This window comes from Cydia amplana, chromosome 11, assembly GCF_948474715.1.
Source record: "Cydia amplana chromosome 11, ilCydAmpl1.1, whole genome shotgun sequence".
In the NCBI taxonomy this organism is placed as follows: Eukaryota; Metazoa; Arthropoda; class Insecta; order Lepidoptera; family Tortricidae; genus Cydia; species Cydia amplana.
This window is the reverse complement of record NC_086079.1, coordinates 2991705-3012730: the sequence shown is the minus strand read 5'-3', so window position 1 is coordinate 3012730 and position 21026 is coordinate 2991705. Positions and strand designations below refer to the sequence as shown.

General features: G+C 37.8%; 1 protein-coding gene across 2 annotated transcripts in view; it reads left to right on the top strand.

Annotated features, from left to right (window-relative positions):
- LOC134651993 (E3 ubiquitin-protein ligase znrf2) overlaps positions 1-21026 on the top strand; it is a 191615-nt gene that overhangs the window by 150430 nt on the left and 20159 nt on the right. The window lies entirely within an intron of this gene.

Genomic DNA, 21026 nt, shown 5'->3' with positions numbered 1-21026 from the left:
GGATTTATGACGTATTAAAAAAAACTACTTACTAGATCTCGTTCAAACCAATTTTCGGTGGAAGTTTGCATGGTAATGTACATCATATATTTTATTTTATTTTATCATTCTCTTATTTTAGAAGTTACAGGGGGGGGGGGGACGCACATTTTACCACTTTGGAAGTGTCTCTCGCGCAAACTATTTAGTCTAGAAAAAAATGATATTAGAAACCTCAATATCATTTTTGAAGACCTATCCATAGATACCCCACACGTATGGATTTGATGAAAAACATTTTTTTGAGTTTCAGTTTTAAGTATACCCCCAAAAAATTTTTTTTTTCTATTTTTGAGTGAAAATCTTAATGCGGTTCACAGAATACATCTACGTACCAAGTTTCAACAGTATAGTTCTTATAGTTTCGGAAAAAAGTGGCTGTGACATACGGACGGACAGACAGACAGACATGACAAATCCATAAGGGTTCCGTTTTTTGCCATTTGGCTACGGAACCCTAAAAATGAGTGTGAAATGATGAAAATTATTTATTCCCTGTTTGTAAAAAAATTCTATGATTTAAAATGAATTGCAACATTGACCAAACGGGGTTTGCATATAAGGGTCGGGTAATAATAGGTGTGCTATCCACACACCACGTACATTACTAGCTGGCTGTAAGTCCGCCGGCAGGTGTTGTGTCTATTTCCGGTTCCGGTGGAGCGTCCGCCGCGAGATCGCATCCGGTGTCATGGCCGACGCGACGCGATTTTATACGCGTCTGTACTTTGTTGTTTATTGCAAAGGATTTTATTTGTTGCATTTTTCAAGCACAATTTGAGGCGGTCTCGTAAAACATTTTTAGCCATATGCGACACCCAAAACGAACAGCAAACTTTTACTAAAGTATCTATAGAACATAGCGCTAATTTCCGTCCATGGCACTGTGGAATAAGTAATAGTATTATCATATCCATGGTCCAGTTTTCGTCCACTTGGCGGATTAAGGCTTGGCCAGACATAGAGCGCGACTTGGCGCGACGCAGCGCCGCGTCCGCGCCGCGTGATGCCGACGCGATGACTGTTCAAACAGGGCGCGCGCGGACCGCGCTCTCAACACGCCCTCATCGCGCGCGCGAACGCGGCGCGGCCGCGCGGGAACGCGGCGCGGCCGCGCGCCACCGCTCGCTGCCTAACGTCCGATCCGACTGATGTGACCCAGCGCAACGCGGCGGCCCGCCGCGTCCGCGCGGCGCAGCGCTGCGCGGACGCAAGGGGCCGCGCGGCGCGGGGCGCGACAGAAGCGGGGCGTGATACCGGCGGGACGCAGTTTGTTTGACGTCGGTAACCTGTTAGAATGTGCCGCGGTCGCGCGGCGCGGACGCGTCACTGCGTCGCGCTCTGTGTCTGGCCAAGCCTTTAGCAAATAAAATATTTTTTATGTAGATAGATATATTGTTTAAACATTAAGGGTTGCAATAAGTCCAAACTTGTGCAGCAATGTAGGTTTTTATTCAAACTTTGTCAAGTGGACGAAAATTAGCGCAATAACCCTATAATACTAGTTACTAAATAGTTATAGTAGCTGTAAATATTAGTTACTTACTAACGATTTATAGCGGGGATCACTATTTATAGTATAAGCAAGAATCGTACTAAATAGTTAAATCTTTTCTTAAGTGCTTTTTTTTCACCGATATACAATGAAAAGTTCCTGAGACGAATTACTAAGATTCACTAATCACTAAGAATATATATTATTATATTATTTTTATTATCACTAGTTCTGTCATCGGAGCCAGAAAAAAAAAGTTATTGACCCGTTTAAATATAATTCATAGAAAAGTTCAATGACACATAGATAATTTCTATTCACATTACACATAACGAGAACGTTATCTTTTTGTAATAAAGCTTACGAATATCCAGCATATGTCCAAGTGTCATCCCACGCATTCTACTAAAGTACGCGTGTACATGTGACATGGGCGATAACAGTAATCGTTTACATATCGATCCGATGCGAGTTACTACCTACTCTACCTAGCAGTTACTTGGCTAACTGTCCGAACGATAATTCATAATTCAAACTCTTTATTGCAACCATGGTACAGTATAGATGTCAAATATAATATATTACAATGTCTCACATGGACCCTGTATAAAGAGCACAGAGCTTACTTATAACTTATAACATAGCATTATTGTATATTTATTATATTGTTTGTATTGATGATTGATATCGCTGCTACCGTAAAAAAATATATATAAGTATATGATAAACACGATATTGAATATGTCCTATTTTAATTAAATCTTTAGAAGAAATATTTCTAGGCTTTTTCTGTTACAAAGTAGGTACCTACATTTTTGTATAGCTTATTACGGTGTTATATTTGAAACATTTATTTATTCTCTTTGAACAATTTTACTTCAAAGAAACCAACAAAATGGAATTACAATAAATTGGGCAGACAAATATTGACTGTTGATATAATCAGCCTCTACTTCGTTATTGAATCGATATCTATACATGTACCATCAGCGGAAAAATTTGGTTATTTATTACATTTTATGTTAAAAGTAATTTTACGTATTCAAAACGCATATTTGCGAGAAAAGTTTTTTTGTATTCCCTAAGTATTTTTCTGCCATAAAAAAACCAGGGCACGGAAAATTTCCATACCGTTAGAAGGCTCTACGGAAACCAGCGTAGCCAATCACGATAAGTGCGAGGTTAGGTAATGACGTAGCCGTAAACGTGACGTCAGACCGTTAACTACGGGTACTTGATATATGGATACTTTCCGTACTATAAAAGTTCATCAACTGTATATTTACCAGTGGTGGCGCGTCCATAAAAGCCAATTCCCACCGGCTTCCCTGTTTTTGTACGTTTGAGCAGAGTTGTAAAGGAAATATGTAAGCCAAATTTGCCCCGGCTAGCCTATGGATATGTTTGACGCGCCGCCACTGATATTTACATACTAGTTGGTATGGTAGTGGTCTCTTTCTTTCTTATTAATAAAACTGGCTGGTGCCAGTATTCGCACATAAAGGCGTAGTAAACAGTTTTAAATCTGACCTAGATTTTGTTTAATCCTAAAAACGAATATTGTAAATGTGAAAGTTTGTATTTTAAGAAATTCGCCTTTGTTACTCAGCAGCTCAGCACACAAATAGATGTGATCAAATTGTTATGTAAAGGCTTCGTCTCACGCCGCGCCCGGCAAACGCGCCTGTGTGACGGAACCTTATGGTAATATCGTTAAGTCGAAAGGCTATTTAGGGCCGATACAGATGGACTGCAACTCGATTGCAATTTCTATGGGAACTGCACGCCAACTGCAACGTTCACCGTGTTACTTGTATTGTATTAAGAAAAATAGAATACATTTTATTCGTAAGCACAAACAATACATAATATAAAAGAAAACACAAAATAAAGTTAAAGTGCCACGAAATGGCCTCATCTCAGCATGTTGCTGGCGGCTTCCAGCGCTGGTCTTCCGATGAGACCATCAAGTGAGAAGAATCACGGAGGGTAACAGACAAGAAGAAAAAGACATCAAATAACATACAGTGAAGAAATAGTTAAATAAAAGTTAAACAGAAAGAAGATACAACAACGACTATACTAAGCATAATATAATAGGTTCCCAAACCGTACAATCAAGTGTTTAGTGTGTTAACTGTTTGTAGCGAGTGGTAACGGCACAAAATGGGACGATTATAGTCTTTGTATCTATTCAAAATTTCAAATATACATGAATGGTATAACGTTGTTGGTGAAATATTACGGTAATTTCAAATATTAATTACAACGATTTCTAAAGAGGATTTATTGAAATGAGCGTCTGTAATTTTCAACCGCGGTTTAAATATCTAATTAATACTTGATGTGAGCTTTATATAATTTCTAGATGCCTCGTACTCCCTGTATTATGTAAGCACGTTTATTTTCAAAGATATTATTTTTCGTTTATTTTTCTCTAGAGATACTTAGTTTGACTGTAGCTTGTTGGCTCACGGTCAGGGAAAGTTATCACATGATATACAGGGTGTAATCGTTTTGCGTCCGTAAGTGCAGTATCAAAAAAACTTTAAACTTACACCGATACGACAAAACTCGCGCATATATTTAATATGTCTATGTCTCACGGAAGTTTTGTTATTAAAACTCGCACTTATAGGTGCGCGTGAGATTCCTAATGATACGACTCAAGGTCGTGTCAAAACTAGTTGAAAACAGAATCGGCCTTGTCATTATAAATGTCCCGAAACCGCAGCATTAGAGACCATCGCTCAGAGTGTCAAGCCCCCGACCCCCATCGCTTACGTCGATCGCACGATATTCATCTCTTACCCGTAAAAGGTTACCCGCGACTGTCGTGCCCTTTCCTGTCCTAATTGAGGAAGGGTTAAGGATCTGAATTTGTAAAACAAATAACGGTTTATTCATAATATTCCTCTCGCTTTGAATGGTCATGACAGTTCCTTCTAATCTCGTTTTTTTTTTCTTTTCTTTTTGCCTATTTGTGTGTCCCACTGCTGGGCAAAGGCCTCTCCCCTGGTCATGGAGAACCAGGGGAGAGGCCTTTGCCCCGACTCATGACTCCCGATTTAGCTCGTCGGCCAGTGGTTACGGAAGGCGTCAAAGTCGTCCCGCCATCTCTGCCTGGGCCTGCCTCGCCCACGCTTCTTCGTCGGTATCCACTTGGTGGCTAGTCTCGTTTGGTTGGGTTTAACTTAGAAATATTTGACGAAATATGTTTTTACTTGAATGTTACATTTCTAAATAAATTAACGGGCACTATACACTACACGGCACGTTACCCAAAATTATGTGAACAAAGGTTTTTTACTTGTTGATTATTTAAACAAATGTTTGCGTTTCTTTATCAAAGCCAAAGGAGAAGAGAATACGTTTTGTTTAAGTTAAACGGCTGTAGTTTTTTTTGTAAAAGACAATATACAAAAATAATCTGTTAACTTTTTTTGGGCCACTCTGTATAAGCTAAATGTAACGTGAGCTTCCTTTTAGGAAGCGTAATAAAAGCTTCTTATGTTTAGTGGTGTACGAATAATGCTACGCATTTGTGTTACTAATAGCAGCGTCCGAGGCTTACAATATATTCGTATTTTCCGTATATCAGTACAATGTATGTAACATTTCTTTTGTACTTTAGCTGAAGAAAAATCTTCTACTTTACTTAGATGACTGTACAAATTTACAAAAAGGCAAGCTTCTCCTTAAACACTGTGAGATTTTCCAAATTGTTAAGGTTCCGTCACACAGGCGCGTTTTCCGGCCGGGGCGTGAGCGGGGCGCGCCGCTTTTACATATAAAACGCTAACGCCCCGCCCGGAAAACGCGCCTGTGTGACGGAACCTTTATGCCTTAATGGCCAATAAATATACAAAATAAATATTTGGGGACAATCTCACACAGATCATTCTAGCCCCAAACTAGGCAAAGCTTGTATTATGGGTACTAGACGCCATTATACATACTTATATAGATAAATACATACCTACTTAGATACATAGATACTCGTAACATCCATAGCTCAGAAGCAGGTGTCTGGTCTGGTGTAGCAGGTGCCATAGGCGACGGTAATCGCTTACCATCAGGCGATTAGTCTGCTCGTTTGCCTCCTTTATCATAAAAAAGCAAATATGCGTGATAAGACTGATAAGTGATAAACACAGACATGAACTACCTTCCCAGTAATTACCCTTTTTAGTCAGTCAGCAATATTAAGGGCATTTTCACTTAACTGTGTACCATTAACGGCCGGTTAGCAATCGTTACAAAACTGACGGTCAATGTCAAATCCCATACATTTTGTCAGGAATATAAGTCGCGCTTTACGAGTAAAGTACAAGTTAAAATGAAAATACCCATAAATGTCATTCATTAGGGTTCCGTAGCCAAATGGCAAAAAACGGAACCCTTATGGATTCGTCATGTCTGTCTGTCTGTCTGTCTGTCTGTCTGTCTGTCTGTCTGTCTGTCTGTCTGTCCGTCTGTCCGTCTATCTGTCCGTCCGTATGTCACAGCCACTTTTTTCCGAAACTAAAAGAACTATACAGTTGAAACTCGGTAAGTAGATGTATTCTGTGAACCGCATTAAGACTTTCACACAAAAAAAAACAATAAATTTTGGGGATTAAAAAAAACAATACTTAGAACTGAAACTCATATTTTTTTTTTCATCAAACCCATACGTGTGGGGTATCTATGGATAGGTCTTTAAAAATGATATTGAGGTTTCTAATGACATTTTTTTCTAAACTGAATAGTTTGCGCGAGAGACACTTCCAAAGTGGTAAAATGTGTCCCCCCCCCCCCCCCCCCCTGTAACTTCTAAAATAAGAGAATGATAAAACTAAAAAAATATATGATGTACATTACCATGCAAACTTCCACCGAAAATTGATTGAAAGAGATCTAGTAAGAAGTTTTCTTTTTATACGTCATAAATTCCCTAAATACGGAACCCTTCATGGGCGAGTCCGACTCGCAATTGGCCGCTTTTTTTTTCGTCTGCAAAATTGGTTTGAAAGAGATCTAGTAAGAAGTTTTCTTTTTATACGTCATAAATCCCCTAAATACGGAACCCTTCATGGGCGAGTCCGACTCGCAATTGGCCGCTTTTTTTTTCGTCTGCCTCGGTGAACCGATGTGTAGCGCTGCGTGCTGAACAACACTTTCTAATCTAACCCATTCCATTAAGCCCAAGCCCATACCCGAGTTACAAAATTGAAAATAGTTTCCCGACTAGTGACGTCACATACGAGTGGAAGTAGCTATTAATTTAATACCCAATTCCAAAGCCGCCTTATCAGAGCTAGCAATGTTCCAAAAGTTCATGTTACAAAATAGAAAATAGTTTCTCGACTAGTGACGTCACAAACGAGTGTATTATACCTAGCTATTAATTTATATCCAAAGCCGCCTTATCAGCGCTAGCAATGTTCCAAAAGTTCATGTTACTAAATAGAAAATACATAGTTCCCTGACTAGTGACGTCACAAAACGCCATAACCCATTGAAGTGGCCACTAAAGGTAGTCATTAATTTCATATCCAAGGTCGCCTTATCAGCACTATCAATGAGTTTGTTGCAAAGGGTTTGCGTGAGTTGCGTGACTGCCCCTATTCTAAGGTTCCGGCATACTGATGCGGATTTCGAACTTTGTTGGATCTGATAAGTTTGAAAAGTTACGATGGGGGTGAGAGCTTAAAGGTCGCTGCACTGATATACAGCTGAACTAAGTATGATGGAAATTGTAAAACGTGTTTTTGTTCATCAGCCTTTTTTCAATTGTTAAAAATAAATATACCGCAATATTTCTTAATTTTTATGACGTCAAAACAATCTATATTGCCAATGTATTCGGCTACTTTGGTTATCACAATTTATCTGGCGCAAACTTTTATTCATATTATCAATCAAATCATATAGCTTAGCGATATTGCAAAAGCCAAGATTTTGCCGATACAAAAAACGGAAAAATAAGAAGTATAAGTACGGAATGCTCCCGGTACTGAGTTTGTATGGCGAGAATCGGGAATTCCCGGTTCCGGTACTGTATTTGTCTAGAAAACCAGTACTGGGAGCACTCCCTAATATAAAACCAGTACCGGGAGCACTCCCTAAGTGTAAAAAAGCAAAAAGTTTAGGAACTGATCGCAACATGTTTGTTCTTTGACGTCAGTGTACACGCAACCTTATTCAGCTAATACCAATTAGATTAGGGCAGGTGTACACCGCCTTGTTACGTGTTACTTAATTTGTTCTTGTTTGTCAACTTTGTGAAAACAATGCCAAAAACTTTCCGTGCTTTGTTATTACTTAACTTCTAATAAATATAGGCCTAGCTAGACTGATATTTTGATAGCAGCCATGCAGTACACTAAATACATTTTTTTTTAATTCTATCATCGAAACTACGAGTTCGTCACTTGATACCAAGGTCACCACAATTATCCTTCGGACAGATCAGCGTATTTTTTTTAGAAAATACAAGCTTATGAGAAACGGGCCTCTGACTACACTTTAATACGTTTAAGTACAAGGGTCACTCGATCAGATAACCTAAGTAGCTATCGGCAAGGGCAGCACAATTATCCTACAGATTAGCGGCACGCAACAGGCTTTTTAGCCACCACAGGGTTTCCCTTTTATTCGATTACTTAAAGGTCGAGGTGTCTTCCAGTTTTTGCCGTTGTTTTGTTTAGGCATGTCGTAGAGGAAAGACGCGTAAAGTAGTATTAGGCGCAAATTTTAATAGGTGAAGAATGAAGATAGCACTGTAGAGTCCGTCTAGAAGCTAATTTTACACCGTTTTGAACAGAACAAAGTTAACTTTAACGTTAAAGAGTCTCACTATGAACTTTATATTTTCATAGAAATTAGACATTCATGATGACATTTCCACGCTTTGTCATTGCAAATGCCGTGCCGAATTAGGCTTATAGTGCCACTCTACATGTATTCAATTAAGGCAGTTTTTAAAACTGTGGGTCTGAAGAAGAAGAAGCCTCTGCCAGCACCTTGAAACAATTCATAAGCGAAACATTTTGTTCGTACTAAGGGTTACGACTCACGTCATGAAAAAGTTTGAAAAACACTGTATTAAAGGTGACGTTCAGGTGGCAACTGCAGCTGCATTACCGTTGCGCTATTACTGCTGCGGCCTTAACGCGGAACCTGTATCTGTTAATTTCTCTGACGGAACTCATTTTATCAAGGAGTTAACAGATACAGCGGCGACATTAACGCCGCCGCAGTAATGTCGCAGCTGGCTGTACTACAGCTGCAGTTATGTACTACTAGTCGTTACTAGAATTGGCAAATGTTTTATCGCTTGATATGTTTTATTTTTGTGTCTCTATTCCATTTCAATTTATATTTTATTATTTTTTTTTATTTTTTATAATGAAGGTGTATATGAGTTTCCATCTTATAGGATTATAATCCTTGATTGACCCCCCGTCGTAGTGGAAAAAAACATAATATTACTTCTAATTACATATGATGCTTTAAATATTATATATAGTAATATAGTATATTTAAGTATTATGAGGGACTATCCTTAATCAATCAATCTAGCCCTATTAGCCACAAGACGCCGACAACCGAATAGGTATAAATCGATTTCCTTAATTAGGTTTGCGATTATGACGCTCAAAGTAAAAATAACTATTTCGTGACGCGGGACCAAATTACGTACGAAAGAAACGATTCGTATTATTTTCGTAAATGGGTTTCTAGGGACATAGTGCAAGCATGGAAAATACGTCACTTTCGTTGATACATAATTGCGGGCAATATTATGGTTAACTTTAGGGATTAAGGACACTGTGGTCACGGATGTGGTCAGCTGTGTGATCTCTAAATATGTACTTATAACAAATACAAATGTTTTATTTCGGAAATAAAATATTAACAGTATTACATTTATGCTGGCCCGGGGACACTAAGGCATAGCCTGTCCTGTGGTGGACATAATGTGGTTTATAAGTAAAAACAATACTACAATGAGGTTTGAAAAAAAAACAATTATTTAGTTAAAGAGAGAAAAAAGGTGAAGAATGGAATTGAAAGAGATACAGTTTACAGAGATGTCAAAGAAAAGAAGCCGCGAAAATTTATTAAACAGACGGACATACAGAGTTACTTTCACATAGATAAGATAATATTACTAATAGGTATTAGATGAGATTGAGTTTGAGGTTCGCAAATTTTGCAATTACAGCAGCTTAAAAACAATTTAGAATTTACCCTTTTTGACCCCTTTTAGTTTGAACAAACAAAACTGAAGCCTAGTAATCCTGGCCTAATGGGCCATTTCAGATAAAATATGCATAGGATCAGACTGTTTAATTAGGTACTCAACTCAATTATGTACCTACATACATACATAATATAATAACGCCTATTTCCCGGAGGGGTAGACATAGACCACGGATTTCCACTTGCTACGATCCTGACATACTTCTTTCGCTCCGTTACTTTCATAACATTCCTCATACACGCTCTGGTGCTCTTGACCTGGCCTTTCTTCAGGATTTCCCCGATCTGATCAGAGAAGTCCGCCGAGGTCCGCCTTTCAACTTCCTCTTCTACTTCTCCCTTATATTATACCTCTCTTTGTCAGCCTTCTTCTGAATTATGTGAAGTGGGTTTCGTTCGACACCCTGGTAGGTCTCTTCCGCATTTCTGCTTTGGAGACTGTCTCCGGTCGCGCCCCATCCTTGTGGGGCGGTCTTCCATCGTCATTTGAATTATGTAATATCTAATATTATGCTAATATTTTACAAGCTCTGGTGACCTAGTAAGTAAGAGCGTGCGAGTATCAATCCCCGGCTCGTACCAATGAGTTTTTCGGATCTTACGTACGAATTTACAAAATATCATCGCTTCTTGGTGAAGGAAAACTAATCCCAACAAAGCCTAGTTTCCCCCCTGGGTTGGAAGGTCAGATGGCAGACGCTAACTTTACGTTACTTACGGCGAGCTCAATAGTGGTAACGTTTTTGTCTCATTTGTAGTCTGTCTTTTTCTCGCTCATGAAATGTCCATATAGGTATGTAATCTTCCCTTTCGTACACTATAATCACTACATAGCATAAAACAAAGTTGCTTCCCGCAGTCTGTCTGTCCCTATGTATGCTTAGATCTTTAAAACTACGCAGCGGATTTATTTTGTGTTTTTTTTTTAATAGATAGAGTGATTCAAGATTCCTCTTGAATAACGCAAACCTTCCGGTTTATGTATCATTTATTAACCCGTACGAAGCCGGGGCGGGTCGCTAGTTATCTATAAGCGTAAGCGTTATTCTAGAGTTTCTAGACCTATCGAAAGACATAAAGACCTGATATAGGTTTAACCGTCTGCGATGTCACATCGATCAATTAAATACAAGAACATGAATACAAAAAGTTAAACATGTCAATTTAAAATACCCCCTAATGACTATGAAATGATAGGGTAGTGTTAGTATTCCTTACTTAACTATTCTGTCACTCTTTCGTGAAGAAGGCTTAAGTATACTTGAATAAACAGGGAAATATCACCTGTAGTGATAGAAAAAGGGTGTATTTTCTTTTGTTAGCAGTATTATGATGAGTCAGCATTGCGATGGGTTTTCCGAAGTAGCGGTTTTAGCAAAAAACAGTTGGCCAGTTGTTAAGTAATTTGAACCAGGGATCGGATACCGGTATTTTTTGTATGGGAACGGAAACGGTATTTTTTCGTTCTTTGCTAATTACTTCATTTCTAATTGGGCAATCTAATAATACGAAGTCGTAACCTAAAAACACAACTGAGTCCTACATTTCTAGTATAAAATAATTCTCAAAATATAGTTATTTCTAAGTTTTTGCAAAAAACCGGTTCCGATCCCTGATTTGAACCGTTTGAACGGTTGAACTTGAATAATGTCTTTGCTCTTGAGTTTTATAAGTTGCCAGTAGCATAGGCAATTTATTAAGTTATACTTGTCAGCGTCTTTTCATTTATTTATTGCAATCCATGTTACATACAGATGTTATATGTATAAATTTAAATTGTTACTACATGAACTTTGAATAGGGTATAGCAAGTTTGTACGGCTTTTCACGTTTGTACGGCCGCAAGCCGGTCGGCTGCTCGCGGACGCGGACGGCTCCGGTCGGTTTCCATCGCTTCTGCCATATAAGTACATAATATATAGGCACATTAAAAATGCGACTCTTGCCTCAGTATACTTCTAGGTATCGAAATAATCTTAAACTTAGTAGGTAATCTTACCGAACGCCTCAAATACATTACACAGCATTGTGCTCACCGTAATATAATATGTTCTACCTGTAACGTAATATTTTCTACGTTGCTGTGTGTTACTAATTGCCAAAATCTACGTCCTTACCCAATTTATCCATGTACAGTCGCCATCAGATATATCGGAGCGGTTAAGTTGCTCACAAATATCTGAACACGCCTCTATTGTCAAAGCGGTAGAGTGCATGTTTAGATTTTTTGAGCACCTCGGCCGCTCCGATATATCTGACTGTATCATATTCACTTGAAAGCGATTTAAGTTTGCGTTCGTCAAAAGTTTTGCCATTAAAATTACTTAGTGGGCTTTTAGACAAAAGGCTGGTTGGTCGTAATTGGTTTCATTTGAGGGTAGTAATAAAAGCCAACTTTTTAAGTTTATTTAACCTTTGTTCCTCTGATGAAGTTTCATAAAATCATAATTAGGAAAGTTATTCGTCTGGAAGAATTAGAAAAAAACTCTTGTTCGATTTGCTCAATTAAAAAAACTTTAACGGCAGCTTCACTTATTAATTAAAACCGAAAAGGTACATAGCAAATTACCATTTATATCTCTTTTATATGAAAATAAGGTTAAATTCGTATTTTGATATCACATCATTCTGATTTAGTAGTGCGTCACATTTCTCTTCGTAGTGCGTCACAGTTACCAGTTCGCCGGACGATGTCAGCCTGTCAGTTAAACGCAAAAGGTGACAGTTCCGAACAACTGACAGGCTGATATCGTCCACGAACTGATAATCTGTGGCTCCTTAATCAATCTCGTGAACCCGTACAAATCAAAAAACCTATTCATTCATGTTATTTACCTATTAGTGTAAGGCCTGAGTGCACGCTCGAAGCGGAGCGTTCAGCGGGGCGTGCAGCGTGGCGTCGGGCTCACAAGTAATTTGAGCAGCGTGTACTAAGGCCGCTCCTATACGCTTGCATTTGTTTAACATGCACGCCGCACGCCCCGCCCCGCTGCACGCCCAACATGAGCGTCCAGTCAGGCCTTAACACTTAGAGATCAAAAATATTTTATATAATAGTCAAATGTTTTCTAATTAAATTGTAGTGTTTCGTTTTGTCATGCTATTGGTTATGTATGGTTGACTGGTAGAAAATGTTTTATGTCATTAACTCCGCCCTTTATCATTGTTTTATACTTGTACAATACCTATTGTTGACTGTTCTCATACAGTAGTCAACAATCTACATTTACACAGCCCTACGCTCCTAAATGGTCAACCGGTCATTTTCGCGACCGAAATAGGTCGGCCATATTTACATTTTATTCGTGACGCATTCGACACGTCACGTCTAGCGTTCGTTGCGGGGGCGATGCGAGTCGAGTCCTTGAGTATAACCAGTCTAAGATGATCTTGAGATATGTTACAGTTGGCTGGTTAAAAGAGAAGATTACTTTTCTAGATTTGAGAATTTGTTTTTTCTAGCAAGACTCATTTCTAGATTTTTTTTTAACAATGAAACGTAGCTAAATCTTTTTTTATTCAATTCGTTACCATTATCGTTCCGTCAATAAGAGAAATAAATGTTAAAATCTTTTTGTTAAGTTTGCATTTTTTTACCGAAACCAAAAGGGATTTTTGTGAGTCTGAGTTAACAACACATGTTTTCAAAAAGATGTAAATCTATATTTTGTTTATAGAACGTTCAGTTTTTTGTACTTTGCTCTAAATAGTAATTCCTAAGAGAGGTCCTCAACTTAAAAAAAAATACAACATTATCAGAGAATGTAACGCATCTATAAACTTATTAAATCAATATTCATAAAACTGTCAAATTTAAAACTACTGAAATCCGCTTCATATCTACCACTCTAACACTTGTGTTTATAAAATATGATTAAAATTCAATACAGTAATTTTAATTTTTATAAATAATGTTACTAAGTTGGTTACTTTGAGCTGTAGACTCGCACGTGCTCAGTCACACGTCTGACCAGGACCTACAGACACGCTCCATTCGCCTTCCGAGCGGCGTCGAGAAATCACGTGCCGCTTAAATTGTCCGCCACTTTACATAAAGTGCCTGACGATTTGCGTACACTCGCGGACGTTTTCTGACAAACTGTCGCGTAAGTTTAAAAGTTTATCTTTATTTTTTTGTGCTAGTTTAATACAGAAAATAGGGAGCAAGAGTGCAAGCCAATTATAATTGTAATAAACTTGAAGTGCAGTGTATAATTTTGGATTGACGTCAATTGCGTACGCTGAACGTGTTGATGTTTTAAATTCTTGCGTGTATAGATATAAAGTGTTGCCTAATAAACCTCTTTATTTGTGTTTTGGCCAACTTTAACGGGTCATAAAAAGTGTTAATGTCTTAGGCTGAGCATTATAAAGTGTTTTAGATTTACTGGCCATAAAAAGTGGAGTTTAAGACATCTTTCCGTGTACACTGTGAGCATGCAGAGCGTTTTTATGTAACTAAAAGTTTTAAAAAAAATCTATGTACACTGCGGGCCATGGAAAGTGTAAAGTTGTGAAATGACGGTAATGTGTCGGACGTGATACGGTTGAGTGCCGGATCCGTGGATCATGGGGATCATCATCGGGACGTGCGTGCCGGACGCGGAGCCGGACGCGGCGGCGTACGGCGCGCAGCTCCGCCGTCCGCCACGGAGGATACTTTACGGTAAACACTTACGAAACTTTTAGTATTTTCGGTATCAAACAGGCGGTGATTTTATTTTTTATTTTTGGTTTGTGAGTAAATCAACTTTTTCTTGTCACGTGTTGCTATGGTTACGTTCTCCTGAGACTCCACTAGTAGAACGATTAATATTTCTTCTTACAAACTGTGACACTTTTGTCCCGTGGCTGACGGGATAGTTATTCACAACATGAAATAGTTTATCCATACTTATAGTCCACGTATAAGAAAATAAGTACTTGGAAAATAACGACACAAAATATATTCTTACAAAAATTTCCTAAACCTGATGTGTACGACTATTGAGAAATATGTATCTTAAAGTAGGTAAGCAATGTAAGCTGCGTACAAGCTAATTTACTATCATCATTAAGTACAACTTCCGTTTGAAATGAATTGCATATTGTCAGAAAGATAACAGACCAGAGCCAAATACATATTTTGATATGAGTCATTGTTTTACAATTCGCAAGACATGTACCTGACACGGTAGTGACGGTAGGCTTTCTTCGAACCGATAAATCATATCATTGTTGATGCAACAATGGGTGTGACATGTGCAATGCAATATACTGCTGAGTTGTGGCGCTCTCGAGTGACATGTACAGTCGCCATCGGATATATCGGAGCGGTCTAGGCGCTCACAAATATCTGTACACGCCTCTATTGTCAAGGCGTTAGAGTGCGTGTTCAGATATTGTGAACATCTTGGCCGCTCCGATATATATCCGATGGCGACTGCACTAACACTGCTAACAGTGATAACTCTTTGTGCGCCACGCCTATCGTGCACGTCGCGTCATCTTGAACCTTGTCGGAGTGCACGAAGGTTCATATTGGTTTGTGGCCGCGCGCGTCAGTTGACGTTTTTGGCGGTCAAAGGGTCGGTATCGGTTCGGTGAAACTCCGGTGGCCGGGTGGTCTAGTGGTCAGGACGTTAGCCGCGTAAGCTGAAGACGCGCCCGTGGACTTGGTCACTCTTTCATTAGTATATGACGTCTATTTCAGTTTATAATTTGTATAATAGTGGTGTGTCTACTTAAAAATAACAATAATATTTAATAGAATTATTTTATTTGTTCCCTAGTTGTACCCTGTACCTACTTTGCCATTTCGAACATCATGGGTTTAATAAGTAAGTTTGGTGGGTTATGATTTATGATTGTTTCATTAAGAAGATTACATCGTGGCAACAGCTCCAAAAATAACATGTGGCATTACGGTAAATATGTTTATGTTTTTAATCCTATTACGTAGACTGTAGAGGGAAGCAGAACAATTTTCCTTGAGCTATTTTCGATAGGGAAAGAGTCTTTGTTATTGTTAATTTAATTCAAAGTCAAAAGCCAACATAATGATGTTTTATTTACTTTTGGCTTTGTTTATGTCTACATACATTTGTTTAGCTCAAATTTTAGAAAGTGTTGTTTTACCCGATTTCGTAAGGAATAATGAAATAACGTCGGTGTGTATCTTCTCCGCGAAGATATATTTTTTAACTGAATTTATGGGGTTGAATTAAAAAAATATCTTAATGGAGCAAAAACTTTTGAAGAATATAGTTTGCAAATTTCAAGGTCCTATCTTTAACAGCTTTGGTTGTGCGTTGCTGTCTTAGGTTAGGTATCTGTCAGTAAGTATCTACATGTATCTATATGTATGTATATGTATAACGCGACGTATTTTTATATTATATATATATATATAAATGCGGGGCAATGCGGCCAGCCTTCTGGGTACCCTACCGAGCGACCACGACCTAGGCCAAATTTTTTATTTATAAGTTTTTATTTTTTAAGTGTTATTAAGTTTTTAATTAATAGTTAAAAAAATGATAAAGAATTTGTTCTCGGGCTGTCAGGTACCTAAATCCTACTTTTATTTGTATATATATATATATATATATATATATGTATATATATATATATATATATATATATATATATATATATATATATATATATATGTATATATATATATATATATATATATATATATATATATATATATTTAAATTAAGACAGAAGCTGAAAAATAGTATTTAAAATGACTTATTAAACCCTATATATGTTTTTGATATTTTCCAAATCTGGTTTCTGATGTCATGGCCGTCTAGCGGTCCTAAAACCGGTATTCTAATCATATGAAACTTTTAAAGTTAAATGTCATAAAAAATACGATACAGGATGCTCGAGTCGAGTAACATTTTACGGCGGCATGGGTTGAATTTTCCTTAATAAGTATATGAAATTTCTTAAGGACTTAATTTTTTTTTATCAATGTTTTTATGGGTTTTCGTCACACAGTGACGATGTCACCCTTAAGGACTTATCGTCGGTGCGAATAAAAAAATCGCCATGTGTTTTTAAGCTACTTTTCAGGAGACAAAAATAACTGTTTATTTTCCTGTTTGTAATATATTTGTTGCACCTGTATTTTTTTTCTAATAGATCAATGATTTTTACATGATACTCATGAAGAAAATAAACAGTTTTTTTCGAATTTTTTTACAATATTATTATTATATTAACCAAAATTTTGCTACATAGCGACTTAAATTTGGTTCACTTAAAATCGTCATGTGTGAAGTTTACATAGCGTAGCGTAGCGTAGATTTATACATAGCGATTTGTTGCCAAAGTAACATAGTACGAGAGATGATACATAGCGATTATAGGGTCTATGTCGGGTAATCCATTCTACAATAAATCGCCATGTGCAACATTATCGCCATCACCCTCGACGGTAAACAAGGCATTTAATTTCGTAATGTGCTAAAAAATCACATAGCTATTTTTTTGTTTGTTCTATTTTTTTTTGTACAAATGTTGTTCTGTGTTCACATAGCGGAATTGTTATTTTCAAAACGAATAAAGATATAACAAAAATATTTATGTGGGTCGACGGGAAATTGAAAAAGCGGCCAAGTGCGAGTCGGACTCGCCCATGAAGGGTTCCGTATTTAGGCGATTTATGACGTATTAAAAAAAAAACTACTTACTAGATCTCGTTCAAACCAATTTTCGGTGGAAGTTTACATGGTAATGTACATTATATATTTTTTTTAGTTTTATCATTCTCTTATTTTAGAAGTTACAGGGGGGGGGACACACACATTTTACCACTTTAGAAGTGTCTCTCGCGCAAACTATTCAGTTTAGAAAAAAATGATATTAGAAACCTCAATATCATTTTTGAAGACCTATCCATAGATACCCCACACGTATGGGTTTGATGAAAAAAAAAATTTTGAGTTTCAGTTCGAAGTATGGGGAACCCCAAAAATTTATTGTTTTTTTTCTATTTTTGTCTGAAAATCTTAATGCGGTTCACAGAATACATCTACTTACCAAGTTTCAACAGTATAGTTCGTATAGTTTCGGAGAAAAGTGGATGTGACATACGGACGGACAGACAGACGGACAGACAGACAGACAGACATGACGAATCTATAAGGGTTCCGTTTTTTGCCATTTGGCTACGGAACCCTAAAAAGGAATTCAAATATGCCAAAATCAAAAAATCGTAAAAAAACACCTATAGCGATTTTTTTATTCGCACCGACGTTATGGCGATTGAAAAAAAAAACATATTAAAAAGAAATACATATTTTTGCGTGTTTAGCCTTTACGTAAAAGTTTCACATCTTTCGGTACGCCTACGTAGACATAAATGTAATCCTTCGTCGTTCCTTCAGTCGAATTTTTGGTTATTTCTTCTTTTGTCACGCTTTTCCTTTCTTGACTTCCCTCGTTTGTTTTAGTTGTCATTTGTTTTATTGTGAGAGTTACCCGAGACTCTTGAGCTGTTGGTAGAAAGGTTGTTTGTGACATCGGTTGCTGACATAATGGCATACATGCCACATAAGGTGTTGGCGTTAGCATATTAAGCAGTTGGTTGGGATAACATGTTTTCGTGCTCTTTGGCGGCGGGAGGGATCCCCTTTTCGTTACTGGCATTTCATAGTCTTCGTAATCAGAGCAAATGGGCTGGGTAGGACAAGCTAAAAGGAAAGATTTTAAAATTATTAACATTATAAACTAGGTAAATTTTCAATTTTCAATGTTTTTGACTTGGAACTCCAGTAGCCGTTTAAGAAGTGTAAGAATCTTACAGTAGATGTCGCTAGAGCCTCATATGGCTCATATATGCTGGAAATATTCGCTGTATTGGGTACGGTCTGGGTAGCTCAGATGGCAGAGCACTGTACTAGTGATCCAGTGGTCGTGGGTTCAAGTCCCTCCCAAGACAGTGAGTTTTCCACTTTTAATTTGTTTCTAAGCTTAGGTAAATTTTATTTATTTATATTCCTGATACTAAAATAGCCCAATTTGTCCATACTGAACCGTAATTTTAGAACAAAATGATACCAAAAACAGTAAGTTAGCTAATCGAAATGTAATACTAATTTTAGTATCAGAAATATAAAACAAATATGAAAGAAACAGCTTAGTACACAAATAAACACATTTTTCGCTCTAAATATACACATTTTATTACCGCTTTTTATTGAGATAATGATTGTTTTTCTTTATTTGCCAATTCCAAGATAATATGATTGTGTACACAACTTTTTTTTTAAATCATCTTAAGTTTCAGAAATAGGTTAGTAATGACACTTGTAACTTTTGAGTCCCAGGGATCGAAATTGGCCAACCAAAAAACGACCTCAATGTTAAATTTTGACTTAACTTTTCATTGTCATCATTGCTGGCCAGATATCGCATCCGTGGGATATAAGCATTGACATATATATCTAGGGACTAGCTTTACGGGCAATAAGAATGGAGCATGAATGGGGCTGGTACAGCGGTGTGAAAACGCTGCAACGCGATTGGTCGATGAGTTCGCATAACGCGCGCGCGGCCGCGCGATTGGTCGCAACTAGTTGCGTTAGACTACACGATTGGCTCGAATTCGTGAGTGACATCGCTGAAGTAGTACCATTTTTAGCGCACGTAACGTAAGGCCCGTCCTGAGATATAAGTCAATGGACACACGATAATAAAGTAAATTAAGTACCTTGGTCACTTAAATCGCCCGAGTCTCTCAGAGTATCTATATTGTTTAAAATCGACTCATAAGGTGGTAACGTCGAGCTTGTTTGTCCGTCCGTCCTCCGTGTGATCTTCTTTAAGGCTTTCTTGCAAGGCGTGACAGGCGGACAAAGCGTAGTGCGGGGGGTGAAACGTGGGGAGCACTTTTTAGGACATTTTTTTGCCTTCAGTAATCTGCCGCTCGCGTTGTCATCCACCTCCGTCGACTTTGCAAAGCAGGTGCGGTACTCCAAGCAGCCTGAAATTAACAAAGAAGAAGAAAGCATTTATTAGCACAACTAGCGACCCGGCTTCGCACGGGTTTATAAATTATACAGAAACCTTCCTCTTGAATCACTCTATCTATTAAGCAAAAACCGCATCAAAATCCGTTGCGTAGTTTTAAAGATCTATGCATACATACAGACAGCGGGAAGCGACTTTGTTTTATACTATGTAGTGATAGTGATAACACAACCTTAAAACTAACTAAGAATACACAAAATGAGAAGTTGCGCTAAATGGTCCTCACTCAGCTAGGTGTTCAAACTCAAAGATTTCAAAAGTAAAGATAGGCCCATATCATCATTGGCCTTAAAGTCTAATACAGACTATTGAAACAGTGTCAGGTAGGGCGACGTTTTTCGTGGCTATGTGAGTCAATACGGGAGCGGCAAACACGACCACAGGCCTGGCAGGTGTAATGTGCCCGTGGCGAACAGTGCCCTGTTTATCAAAAGCTTGTAACTTGTAATACAAGTGGAAGTGCCTTTCTAACAAAAGCTGTCAAAAAGGGACTTCCACTTGTATTACAAGTTACAAGCTTTTGATAAACAGGGCACTGGTGTTGCTCTGATGGCGCTTGGCTCGCTTACTTAAAGGTCCATATAGGTTCATATAATTCCGACTTAACAGGCGGACATTCTCGTTTGGTGTCAAATCGCATTGTGCGCACGAATGCCACAACGCGATTGGTTGATGAGTTGTGCAGTCGCTGCACGATTGGCTCACATTCGTCGCTCAACTTGATTTGACACCAATGTCAATGCCTTATTCGTTTACGAATTAGTACATGTATAAGGCAATGGAATATAAAGGCATATTAGTTAGAGAATTAGTATTTGTTAGAGAAAGAGTCATTTATATTGAAATTTATTTCCTTACCGTATTGAATTTTCAAAGTAACACTACATTGAACAATAAAATTGGATTCAGGTTTAAAAAGGTCACCAGGAAAAGATCAGTTATCTTATTTTAAAGAAATTATCCTGAATTATGAAGAATGAAGATTATTTTCTGTAATATAGGACACATATGTTATATATAATGTTTAATGTGTTCTTAATTTGTTACAGGTAAGGATATACAGTAAGACTGCAGAACAGTAAGAAACGTCGTGATTCAAAGATAATTCTACCATTTAGTTGCAGGTTGCAGAGCCCATTTGAATTCTTTAGAGTTTTATTTATAATCGGTCGGTTTAGAAACGGCAGACATTAGAACTACAGAATAAATACCATCG